At 42.1% G+C, this 14,092-nt stretch overlaps 1 protein-coding gene across 5 annotated transcripts in view; it reads right to left on the reverse strand.

Moving 5' to 3' along the window:
- LOC116869151 (SPATS2-like protein) overlaps window positions 1-14,092 on the reverse strand; it is a 160,415-nt gene that overhangs the window by 66,853 nt on the left and 79,470 nt on the right. The window lies entirely within an intron of this gene.

Raw genomic sequence — 14,092 nt, forward strand, 5'->3', positions numbered from 1 at the left:
TTTTTTTTTTTTTTTTTTTTTTTTTTTTTTTTTTTTTTTTAATCAGCTGTGTTTCTCAAGGTTTTACCACCCTGGTCAAGCTCCTCTAAGTGTATCTGAAATGCGGTTTTAATTGAAGCACGTTGTTCCAGAGCATGTGGATCGGGGCAGAGGACTGTGGGCCCTGCACCTGTCCTGGCTGGGCTCCGTTTATCCATTAAAGGAATCTAAGATGGCATTAGCACTTTCAGGAGTCGCATCAATTACTGGCTGAAATGGGGGGCTTACTTTGCTACTAACACATCGTGGATTCTTTCTGCGACAAGTGTCCCCTGTCCTATACTTGTGCAGTAATTAGAATGCAAGGGTAGGATTTTGTATTCATCTTTGTTAAATTTTAATCTGTAAATCCCGGCCCATTCCTCAAGCCGGCTGTTATCCCCTGGAACCTTGCTTTTGCCCACCCCCCTCCACAAAACATGGAACGTATTAGCTCTTCCTTCTAACTCTGTATCATTTTTAAAATTAGCTGATGTCTTCTATGTCTTACCCAAACTAATTTGAAGGTTTAGATGGGCCAGAGCCAAGTACAGAGACCAGAGTATTACAGCAAGAACTTCTTTTGGAGCTGATGTTCACCTCTTAACCCATGTTTACTCATTCAGTCACCGTGCATGGACTTTGCTGAAGGCTGGACTGCACGCGGTGACAGGCACACCCCCGACTGGCTTCGGAGTTTACAGTGTAGGAAGGCAGATGTTCTGTGAGTGTCACAGAAGGGAAAATAAAGACGATTTGGGTGACAGCAACAAGGGAACCTATCCTTATCTAGAATCAGGGAAGCCCCGTCCGAGAACTGAGGATGAAGGGTGATTAAGACCAGGAGAAGGTGGGGGGCGGGGAGGAAGACATGGAGTGTTCTAGAAGAGCACACAACCTCTAGTGATGGACAGGACAGAGTGACTAGAAGCACGTTCAAAGCCATGATGCTCCAGGACTGTGGGAGCATTAAAATGTTAAAGGGAAGAAGATTTCAGATGAAGCTGGATCGAAAAGGCATGGGGCAAAGTAGTGCAGGGCTCAGCAAGCCGTGCTGTCATTTTGAGCCTGATTCTGAGAGCAGGCCATTGAATGGTTTTACCCAGAAGAGAGTAATAGTTGCATATTTAAGAAGGTCACCGTTTTGTCTATAGAAATGAGCAGCAGGAGGTCAAGTGGACAGCAGGATTCTAATGCCGTCCATGTCCAGGGGACAGAAAACAGACCAAGATGGGGCAGTGTAGAGGATGACTCCCAAATCAGTTGAGAGGAGTGACTGATGCGTGTTTAACTGGATGCAAGGAATGAGGAAGTCGCAAGACTATGGATGAGCCAGGTTTCTGGCTCGATCATTTAGGTGACAGTGGTGTCACTAGAGAGACAAGGAGTCCTGGTAGAGGGGGAGCACCCTACCTGGGGGGTTTGTGAAGTTTCCACATATCCAGAAAAAATCTCTGAATCCGCAGCTCCAAGGAGGAACCGAGCCAGGAAAACAGATTTGGGCACTGTCGGCATCAGATAGCGATTCTCAGCCATGGCCACCAACTGGAATCATCTGGTGAATTTTAAATGTATTCCTACACCTGGGTCCCATCTCCAACAAGTAAATCTGGGCCTGGTCATTGATTTTTTGTTTTGTTTTCTTAGTGATTCTAATGTCCATCCAGAAACTGAGAACCATGAATGAGAACTAGAAGGGAAGTCCTACATAGATAAGGGACGGTGTGGAAGAAAAAGAAAAGAGAGTGGCACAGGACAGACCTCTTTTTGGGTATGACTGTTCACCTATCAACGGACTGACTTGGGTGCACTACCTAGCCATCCACACCTCTCCATTATTTATGCAATGTCATAACTTCAAAAGTATCTGTTCTAGTTTAGGACACTTTTGTTAGCGTTAGAGAGGCTACTCCCGATATCCACTGCTTCCTAAAGAGTCACCCCAGAACTCTGTGGTTTAAAACAATAATCAATCTGTAATTTTCCAACGTTTCTGCTGGTCAGGAATTTGGGAATTCAGCTGTGTAGGTCTGGCCTAGGGTCTCCCGTGCAGGCAGGTGGAGAAGCTGGTAGGGCAGGCAGAGGGACGCAGGTGGGGTCTGGCCAGGCACCGCTCTCTCTCTCCTTATGGAGACTCAGGCGTTCTCCACATGGGCTCTCCTTATGGGCTAGTCTGGGCTTCCTCACAACATGGTGAGCTTCGAACAGTCAGAGTGTCTATATGGCAGCCCAGAGGACCAGCACGAGTGTCCCAACTGGTAAGAGAGAGGCAGAATCACCTAGCCTTAGAAGTCCCATGGCATTCCGTCCTTTTCACCGCCTTGGTTAACCAGTTCCAAAAACCTATCTATCTATCTATCTATCTATTTATTTATTTATTTGACAGACACAGATCACAAGTAGGCAGAGAGGCAGGCAGAGAGAAGGGGGGAGAAGCAGGCTCCCTGCTGAGCAGAAAGCCCGACGTGGGGCTCGATCCCAGGACCCTGAGATGATGACCTGAGCCGAAGGCAGAGGCTTTAACCCACTGAGCCATCCAGGCGCCCCCAAAACCTACTTAATTTTAAGGGGAGGGGCACAGACCCAACTCTCAGTGGAAGAAATACTGTTAAAGCTATTGGAGAATACAATCCACCTCAAAGGGTTAAAAACAACCACCACCACCCAGATTTCTTTCCATCAGTTCTAGGTCTACACTTCGTCAAGTCACTGAACATTTGAGGGGGACAAAAGCAAATTAATTGAACGGTTGTTGTAATACTAACTGGAAATTGATAGCTTAAAGTTATATAACTTCTTGAATTCCTAGAACTAACCTGATGACTTGTAGAGCAAGAGACACTCAAATGGAGTTTTTTCCTATCTAAAGAAATAGTAAAATAGTAAAAATCAGATAACCAAAGTGTCTTAATTCTTTTAATTTCAGTCCACGATAAAAATTTTCATATTAGAATTCTGACCTTTAACCTGACACCTGCAGGTTTAAAAAATATATCAAATGGCTGCTATTAGCAGCTGTGGTACCTCTAATTCATATTGAGATAAGCAATGAGCTTTATACCTATTTTATTTTACCCATTTAGCTAGCACAGATTCAGTATACACCTGCATGTTTACTGTAATTGTGCTTGATTCCTCATATTTTTCCAGAACTACCAGTTACATTTGCACATAATTTAGAGCATGGCGAGCCCCTAGTCCACTGGAAGTGTTTTCAGCCAGCCTGTTACACCCACACGGTATTAGGACTTAGGTAAATATTCTGTCTAGCTACTTTCTCTGATCAATTCCACATTTGGGACTTACTAGTGAGGACAAAAAAAAAAAAAAAAGGCAATGTTATTTTTACAAGGGATTTTGTTTTTGAGATGTTAATCAGAATAGAAAAGTAAAAATGCTTTTGATTGATCTTCTGCTTCTAACTTAGAATATTCAGCAAAAATCTTTCCTCCTTTTCTTTGGAATTTGAGGTCTCCACTTTGGGGGGAAAAGATAATTACTGACATCCACTCTCACTCTGGGTTTTTTTTTTCTCCTGCTCATTCACAGAACTTTTCAGACAAAGAGTACCAGGAAGATATAAGTCACGATTACCATTTAATCAATACCAGAATAAAGAAGTTAATTACCTGTTAGTCAATACCAGAATAAAGGAGTTAAGTTAATCTCTAAATTATTTCAACCTTGGATATTTTTTCACTGTGGTGTGAAGTAAGGAGACTGTCTAAATGCCATGGAAACCAGGAACACTTGCTTTGGGGGAAGTGTGTTTGTTTTCACCTACATACTATGTTTTAATTCCTACAGGCTTGACCAATTCAAAACAGGCATGCTGGTTTAAACATCGGTAAAAATTATCATCCGACTGATCATGACTTGTTTTCCTGACAATTTTATGACTTCAGTTGCTTTTCCTCTAAAGGCAGCAAAAAGAGAATTAAAGCTCGTTTGCACATTCCATCTCAGTCAAACAGCTAAAATTATAATTTCAGCCAATAAAAGAGCCAAACATTAACAAATGCCCATTGATGGAGAAGTGAGTAAAGAAATGTGGTATGAGAAAAGGAAATTAGAGAATTGATTCCATTTACTATAGTACCAAGAACCATAAGATACCGGAATAAACCTAACCAAAGAAGTAAAGGATCTGTACTTGAGGAACTACAGAACACTCATGAAAGAAACTGAAGAAGACACAAAAAGATGGAAGACCATTCCATGCTCTTGGATCGGAAGAATAAATGTTGTTAAAATGTCTATATTGCCTAGAGCAATCTATACTTTCAATGCCATTCCAACCAAAATTCTACAGGCATTTTTCAAAGAGCTGGAGCAAACAATCCTACAATTTGTATGGAATCAGAAGAGACCTCGAATTGCTAAGGAGATGCTGAAATAGAAAAACAAAACGGGGGGCATCACGTTGCCTGATTTTAAGCTTTACTACAAAGCTGCGATCACCAAGACAGCATGGTACTGGCACAAAAGCACACATAGACTGGTGGAACAGAATAGAGAGCCCAGATATGGACCCTCAACTTTATGGTCAACTAATCTTCAACAAAGCAGGAAAAAATATACAGTGGAAAAAAGACAGTCTCTTCAATAAATGGTGCTGGGAAAATTGGACAACTATGTGTAGAAGAATGAAACTCGACCATTCTTTTACACCATACACAAAGATAAACTCAAAATGGATAAAAGACCTCAACGAGAGACAGGAATCCATCAGAATCCTAGAGGAGAACATAGGCACTAACCTCTTCAACATCAGCCACAGCAAATTCTTTCAAGATATGTGTCCAAAGGCAAAGGAAACAAAAGCGAAAATGAACTTTTGGGACTTCATCAAGATCAAAAGCTTCTGAACAGCAAAGGAAACAGTCAACAAAACAAAGAGGAAACCCACAGAATGGGAGAAGATATTCACAGATGACACTACAGACAAAGGGCTGATACCCAGGATCTATAAAGAACTCCTCAAACTCAAAACACACAAAACAGATAATAATGTCAAAAAATGGGCAGAAGACATGAACAGACACTTCTCCAATGAAGACATACAAATGTCTAACAGACATATGAAAAAATGTTCACCATCATTAGCCATCAGGGAGATTCAAATCAAAACTCCACTGAGATACCACCTTACACTAGTTAGAATGGCCAAAATCAACAAGACAGTAAACAACAAGTGTTGGAGAGGATGTGGAGAAAGGGGAACCCTCTTACACTGTTGGTGGGAATGCAAGTTGGTGCAGCCACTTTGGAGAACAGTGTGGAGATTCCTCAAGAAATTAAAAATAGAGCTTCCCTATGACCCTGCCATTGCACTACTGAGTATTTACCCCAAAGATACAGATATAGTGAAAAGAAGGGCCATCTGTATCTCAATGTTCATAGCAGCAATGGCCACAGTCGCCAAACTGTGGAAAGAACCAAGACGCCCTTCAACGGACGAATGAATAAAGAAGATATGGTCCATATATACAATGGAGTATTATGCCTCCATCAGAAAGGATGAATACCCAACTTTTGTATCAACATGGACGGGACTGGAAGAGATTATGCTGAGTGAAATAAGTCAAGCAGAGAGAGTCAATTATCGTATGGAGCATAAGGAATAACACGGAGGACATAGGGAGATGGAGAGGAGAAGGGACTTGGGGGAAATTGGAGGGGGAGACGAACCATGAGAGACTGTGGACTCTGAGGAACTAACTGAGGGTTTTGGAGGGGCGGGAGGTGGGAGGTTGGGGGAGCCTGGTGGTGGGTATTATGGAGTGCATGTATTGCATGGAGCGCTGGGTGTGGTACATAAACAATGAATTCTGGAACACTGAAAATAAATTTAAAAAATAATTAAAAACTAAAACAAAACAAGTTCTATCAGAAAAAAAAAAAAGAAATGCGGTATGTACATATAATGGAATACTCTTCAGCCTTAAAAAAAAAGAAGGAAATCCTGTCCCATGTGATCACATGGATGAACTCTGAGGACATTCTGCTAAGTGCAATAAGGCAGACACAGGACGAATACGGCACGATTTCACTCACATGAGGTCTCTATAAACAGTCAAACTCCTATGGACGCAGGGAGTAAGAACAGTGCTAGCCAGAGTCTGGGGGGAAAGAGAATGGGAAGTTGCTTTTCAATGGGTAGAAGTTTTCAGTTTTGCAAGATGATTAAGTTCTAGGGGAGTGCTGTGCAACACCGGGCCTGTGGCTAAGCACACATTGTGCCCTTAGAGAGGACAGATCTCATGTGAAATGTTCTTATCGCAATAAAAGAAAAAATGTTAGCTTTAGGTTATGCAATTGATCCCCATCATCATTTCAGTTCTCTCTCTTTTTTTTTTTAACTGATAGTCACCTTCAAGGATGAGAAGCAGAATTCTGAAGGACCTGCGGATAGGGTGACATCAGACATGTCCTACCAGTGAACCATAAATGGACCTTAGAGCTGGTTTAATCAAATTTCTTGATGTTCCAAGAAACTGAACACAGACAGCTTATGAACACAGTCCTACACTTGAGCCGAGGCAGCTCATTTGTATCAGAGCTAAGACTGCCTCCAGGCTCTCTGACCCATGACATGGTCCACTTTGTCGGTCTTGTAAGACACCTCTATGGTGAGAAAGACCATGAATTTATCCAACATTAGCGCTGGAAAAGATTTTGGAAAGCCTCTGTGTGAAATCCCCTCATTGGGCACATAACAGAACTGAAGGCCAGAGGTATCTACCAAAAGATACACAGTTTTTCAGCAAAATTAACATGCTTTCTTTCCTTAGATGTGATTAGAAAGAGTACATTTTTAATAGAAAATAGGACCCTCAAATTATTATTTGCCAGAGAAGTTAAGACTCCCTACACCCGAGGCAGTATGGCTCAGCTGGCTGAGGGAGGGGAAATCCTGGAGTTGGCCTGTTAACTGACGAATGAACAATGGCTCCCAAACTTTCTATTAATTAATTCTCTTCAAAGAACATATAAATCTCATGCTTTTCTCTTGCATGACTGAATTTCAAAAGAGGTATTACAATTTTCTTTTTTATTAGAAAATGTTGTTATACTCTAGAATGTCGTGATGCTGTGGAAATCTCTAGCTGCAGGAAGCCGAGCCGAACCCAAACCACGGCCCCCAGAGGGTGCTCCCCGCCCAGGGCCTGCGGTGGCGGGCAGTAGTGGAAGCTCGTTTCTAAGGGATGCAGGGCTCATCCAGTAGGTAGGTTTGGTCCCAGGACTCCCCAACAGCAGCAACGTCCTTCAAATCGCACTCTGATTCTCCCTACCCAACTTTTTCCTTTCTTCTCCCTCTTCTTTCAAAGACTCCAGACCTGCCGGAAGTGTAGCCTCTCCCTGCTTGCTCACGTGGCCTCTCCCTTCTCTTTCATAAGCTTTCCCTCACTGCCCCGACCCCCAAGCAATCTCTTGCTCCTCTAATCCCATGCTGGCATCTGCTTCTTGGAGGACTCAAACGAACACAAATAAGCTTTTTCGAACTACTCGTGTCTTTCTCTATTGGCGTTCCAATGCTTGCCCCAAACCAGGGGGGGCGTGGTCCACTCCTTTCTCCCTTCCTCCTAAGATCTGAGAACCACCGTTCCAGAATCTTGGCTCAGTTATTTAGCTAAATATTGATTAACAAGTATTTTAGGGACATAATGTCTATGATATTACTATTACAGGAGCTGTTGACTACACAACTAAATTTAAAGTCCATCTGTGTTTATAAGGAGCAAGTAATGAAGTTGTAGAGGAAGGACTTAGAAAGAAAGAGTGGCTTCAATAATTAGGTAAGCGGCACACTGTTAAGTGTTGAATCTATCTAATCTAATCTAATCCAATCCAATGCATGTGCTCAAGGTCAGAAGAGAAGAAACCACCGCAGCCTTGTCATTTTTAAAAATCTGTATCAACGGGGATAATACAGTATGAAGGATCACTGTGAGAAACAGCTAGAACATCGGCGAAGTGCCCATAAATTCCAAGGGATTGCCAACAGAGGTAACCGTTCCCCTGCTGCTAAAGGTTTTCATTTCTGGCATGTTCCCGTGTACTCTAGCATTAACTGTCTGTGTTACACACATTACAGAGACCTCTCAGCCATAGTGCAAAAGGGGCCCCTTCTCCAGCAAAAGGCTGGAAGGAGCGGGGACAGGAGAAGCAGAACAGAAACACTGTGAATTCCAACCATGTAGCTTGGAAAAGGCAATGTGATGCTAATCCCGCAGTAGTAAATTTCTTCTCGTCCCCGAAACTGATGCTGACATTTCCATCTATTCATTTGGTTCTTTCAGCCTCCCCGTCAAATCTCTGCTAGTTGCCAAGCAACAAAAACAGCCGTTCTGTACGTAAGCATTAGGCAATAGCTATTGTCAATGTTTCTCCTTTCTTTGAAAGGGAAATTTAACAACCCTTTCCTATGAAAAAATGATGACAAGAACCTGTCCATGGTGAAACCCGAAAGCCGTTCGTGTGGTCTGTGCTTTTGCTGTTTGTATCCAAGGACTGGGCTCAGCTGATGTACACATCCCTCCAAAATGATGAAATTAAGATTTGCCCCAAAGCTTGCATGATTTGGTCTTTAAAAACAACTATGTATCCTACACCTGAGACTAATATAACACTGTGTGTTACACTGGAATTAAACGAACAAACAAACACAACAACGTATCATTTAAACTGGCCACGTCCTAGGAAATGAGTTCTCTTTTAAATGAGGTTAACATTTTACAGATGCTCTGATTCTGCTAAAATTTCTTTAATCAGATGCCTGGGGTTTTCCGACCATATTCCACCGCACATAAAGACTGGAACTATATTTCAGGACATTGTAAAACACAGACGAAGATAGTTACAGAAAAAAAACAATAATAAAATGGGACATCTGCCACCTGTTGAGGACAAACTCTGCGGTTTAGCAGTGTAGCTCGGTCATCTGCAGAAACGACCCCTCTCGGTCCTCATGATGGCTAGAGGCGCTTCTCTCCTTTTCTATTCTTCCTTCTTCATTTTAATGACTAGGATTATTGTTTACAACCCAACTTCTATAACTTTAACAGCTCTACACGCCGTTCACAGTAAGTGGTACAGCTCAGCGAGGGTATTCTAGACTAAGCTATTCCCCATTTCCGTATCATTCTGCTTTCCAACCTCACTTATTTTTTGCGAGGCTCAGCAATAGCTATAAAATTTTTGTTTGGAAAAGTCAAGTCCAGTTTTGTGTTCTTTTTCTCATTTGGGCTTTTTATTTATTTTTTTTCTAATCTCGGTTCTATGTAAATTTGTATTTTGAGTTCCAAACTAGAGCTCCTTTTCCATTTTTTACATTGTAAAATAAATAGATGAGCTCCCCTCAGATCTTTTAGAGTTTACGTAATTAAGAGCTCATGAAGCTCAATTTATTATTGTATTTGCAGACTCTGCTAGATGCTATTAATACCATGTCCAATCTACGGATTAGGAAACTGAGGCCCAGAGAAGTTAGGTGAGTTGTTCCAGACTGCTTAGTTAGTAACTAGGGTGCCGATAATCTCTGCCTCTCTCTCTAAATTCCATAACCTTACCTCACTGGAGATCACTTCCCAAGTATACATGGTTCCCTCAGTTGCTTAGGGTTCACTCTTCGTTGGAATTACTTATCAGTGCATACCTGGACAGTTGGCAAATACTATTCCATAACCACACTTTATAAGCAAGGATCCCCTCTGCTTTCCATCACCAAATTGTATTGCTGAATTACGTTCTACTTAAACTGATACATAATAATGCACGACAATATCTGACTAAAATTTTTCTTTTGTCTATGCCAGTTCTGATAATTTTTTTAGTGGAGAATTACATACAAAATTTTATAAATCAGCTTGACAATCTGGAATTTCATGTGAGAAATAATATAATAGTCATTACGGAGATCCTAACCTTAATTCATTCATGAGTTTCTAGTACTGAACTTATTATTATTTTTTTGTTCTTTTTTATAGATTTTATTTATTTATTTGAGAGAGAGAGAGAGAAAAAGAGATTGCACAAGTGGGGAGAGGGGCAAAGGAAAGGGAGAAGCAGACTCCCCACTGAGCAGGGAGCCCTAAGACTCCAGGCTCCATCCCAAGACCCTGGGACCAAGACCTGAGCTGAAGGCAGCCGCTTAACTGACTGAGCCACCCAGCTACCCTTCTGGTACTGAACTTCTTTAAAAAGATGTCATTTAGAAAAGAGTTATAAAAAGTGAGTATGTTCAAAATATAAGGTCCCTGATTAGCGTGAAGATTTTGTTCTGGTATCTTTCCTTAACAAAGTGAGATGTGGGGATCACCCCCCACCTTTTTTTTTTGGTACATCAGAATATGACTAGTTTTACTCACCAAAGGAACTCACTTACTATGGTGAAAACTTCCTGAGGCCACCTGTATTTGATAACCATCTTATAAAGCTGCTTTTTTTTGCAGAACTACAAAGTAGTCAACCTATGTAACCCTACTTTCTGTTTTAAGAAGCAATTTAAAACTTGCTTTGTTTAATAGCAAAGAGTACTAAAATAAGGTGACAATTTCATTAACCTATATTTCAGTTTCCAAGAAGGCTCAAGATTTTGCGAAATATTGTGAATGGGAAATGTGGTCTCTAAAGAACTTAACTACTCAAGTACACATGTTCATTCATTCATTATCCATTCATTTACCCAGTGGTATTTGGGGGTCAACTATGTGTCAAATCCAAGAATATGAAGGTAAGAGAGACCCAATCCCTGTCCCCAAGGAGCACAAGGCTTCGCATGGGGAGAAGACAACTTTGGTGCACAAAGCACACGCTCAAAGGAGAACAGGAGGGCAAGAAAATTCAGGTGAGGCAGGAGGAAAGACGGGGGGGGGGGGGGGGCGGATATTCCTCTGAAAGAGCTCCTGAAAGGCAGGTGAATGAGGGCCAGGCTCCTGAGGGGGACATCTCCCAAACAGAGGAAAACTGCCTTTGCGAAGGCCCACAGGCAGGAACATTCAAGGTCAGGATGGTGCCACTGAAAGCAGCCTGTGGGGAAGCGGCAATAAATAAGACAGAAAGGCAGACGGGGTCAGATCTCGGAGGACGTACGTCACACTGAGGAGACTCAACTTTAGTCCACCGATACTTCCAGTTTAAATCCCTACAGCTGTAATCCACTAATATAAAGATATTTTAAGATAAAACAGCCATAGATAGTGCCGATTGTAAATTTCGGTTGTCTTAGATATATTAAACCTTAAGTTATTAGTTTCTCCTTTGGACTAAAAGCTGCCTGAGGACAGAAATTATTTCCTCACCAAAGTACCTGTTCCTTCTCAGTTCATCCAACAGAGGATCCACTGATGAACTCATTCCATCACAAGGCTTTTGTTAAGTATTAATTTCCCACTGTGCTTGGCTAGGTGTTTACAAGAATACTGCAGGGATCTGTTCTCATGTCTCTAAAAGCTTGTAATTGGTAATTTAAGACATATAACAGTTGTGATTACTTTTAATTCTCAGGACTAAAATGCCATTGCTCATGTGACAGATTGAGAAACAAACTAATAATAAAAAGGTCATAAAAGCTAATAAGTAAAGGAAATACATGTACTAAAATAAATGTAAAATTATAAAGACAGGAATTTTCAGTTGTTTAAGTGATTTATTTTATTGAGTTGAGAAATCAACCTTTTTGATGTAGGAAGGTGGAACTTACTGAATGAGTTAGAGGAGCTCTACCTTCATTGTCATGCAGATTGATAATATTTACAACTTAAATATCACCGTCTTTCAAAACAATGCCAGCGCTTTGATGAGTTACTGAAGGGCAATGGAAAAAACACCGTCTACTGTTAATGTTCGTGCACGTATGTGACAGCGATCATGACAAGTGGATGGAAGTGGTGCCTAAGCCAGTGCCTGGAGGATGCACCCCGTACCGCTGTGGTTTGGGCGCTGACAGATCACCCTTTATCCCCTCACTGGCTGGGTGCCACCAGTGTTTTGAATAAGACACTCTGCTGAGCCTACCATATTAGTCTGTCCAACCAGCCAGGCTTTGCAGAGAATCGATTACTATGACTCTGGTTCTTTAAAGTGCTTTTCCTTCCCATAACCCAACGTTAGGAGTTGTCCCGTGCATCCATCAACAGCCATTTGGAAAGGGGCCAAACTTTGGTCAGCACCAGCTTCTCACACTGGAAAACATGGTCTCACCTAAGGAGGTGACGAGCAATCAGAGAATGTGAAGCCCTCCTATAAAAGGGGCACATCGTTTTGCTCTTCTTTGCTCAATGCTCAGTAAGTAAAAACAACTTTGTATGCAAATGATATATGGAATATATTACACAATACAACGACTAACAAATTTGCATCAATTTCTATGATAACACCTAGGACTCCAAATACGCTGCACATTGTGGAAAATGGTTTTGGCCACGTTCTCAGAGACCTGGGCTCACGGGTTTGTTCTTCTGTGCCCTGGAGGTACTTGGGTGGAAAGCTCTGGCATGCAGACGTGTAGTGGAAAGGGGCCAGGCTTTACAACCAGACACAGCTGGGTGTGAAACCCTGCCCCTCCATGTTTCCTGAGAGTCTGACTTTGACCAAGTCACTGCACCTTAAGCCTCCGTGTCCTCAGAATGTTATTTCATACGAAGATCTACAAAACAGGTAGCATAGCCGTTCACGGAGCCAGGGCGAACTCTAAAAAAAAATCTCACAAGTCCTGCTCCTGCTTGAAACCTTTCAGCAGTGACTTCTGCCCTTTGAGTAAAGCCCTCCCTGGCTCATATCTCAGATTCTAAACCTTCTGGGGCACAGACCCTCTTTGGCGGTCTGGTGAAGCCTACGAGGTCATTCTTAGAATGTTTTAAATAAAATACATATGATTAGAAAGGAAACCACCATTCATACTGAAATAAACTTAGAACAAAAGACTATGCCACGGGATTATCTGGGCTCCTCTATTAACATCAAATAAGATGATGGAGGGGGGCACCTGAGTGGCTCAGTGGGTTAAGCCTCTGCCTTCGGCTCAGGTCATGATCTCAGGGTCCTGGGATCAAGCCCCACATCGGGCTCTCTGCTCAGCAGGGAGCCTGCTTCCCCACCCTCTCTCTCTGCCTGCCTCTCTCTACTTGTGATATCTGTCAAATAAATAAATAAAATCTTTAAAAAAAAATAAGATGATGGAGGGGCAGTTCCTGTAACTACAGTCATTCTGAAGTATCGAAAAACCGCATTTCAGGAGATCGGTGGCAACTGTAATTTGATTTGAGGCATCTGTGACTTCTAGTTGTGAAAGTCACAGGTATTCCTGCTGCAACCGTGGGCTTTTTTCTCCGCTTGCGTTCAGGATTGAAGGCGATGCTAAATTTCATCTGGATGTGAGTGAAGATGAAAATGCATTTTTTTTTCATGCAAGTTTGTGGAATCCACCCACGGATCCCGTGGAGGTCCAGGAACACAGGCGAAGAGTGAATATTCGACCAACACCAACTCCCGCTGCGCTCGCTGACCTTACCTCCCCTTACCGTCCCTCTCTGTTCACCACACTCTCGCAACACCGACCACGTGATCTCCAAACACGTTAAATTACCACCTCCCACCCCCCGCCAGAGCTTTTGCTTTTCTATCTGGAATAGAAAATAGAGCCTGCCTCTCCCTCTTCCACTCCCCCTGCTTGTGTTCCCTCTCTCGCTGTGTCTCTTTCTGTCAAATAAATAAAATAAATAAAATACTAAAAAATAAAAAAATAAAATAAATAAATACTAAAAAAAAAAAAGGGCTTTGAAGTGTAATCAGACACCAACAAATAATGAGAAGGGAGGATATTCAGAGTCATGAACCCTCTGTGTTGAAAGAAACGTTACAGGTTATCCAGCACGACCACTAGGTAATGGTGTGGCCATGTCTCTGTGAGGCCATCTCTGGAGGTGTAAACTAATACCCTAGCCCTCAGCTGTAACCCAGCATGGTGGTTAAGACTTTGAGTTGTAGAATGGTACTGCCTGGGTTCAAATCCCAGCTCTGGAGCTTACTAGCTATGTGAACTTAGGCTAATTACGTAACTTTTCAGTGTTTC

Source organism: Lontra canadensis, unplaced genomic scaffold (genome assembly GCF_010015895.1).
Source record: "Lontra canadensis isolate GAN:19392208 unplaced genomic scaffold, GSC_riverotter_1.0 scaffold18, whole genome shotgun sequence".
In the NCBI taxonomy this organism is placed as follows: Eukaryota; Metazoa; Chordata; class Mammalia; order Carnivora; family Mustelidae; genus Lontra; species Lontra canadensis.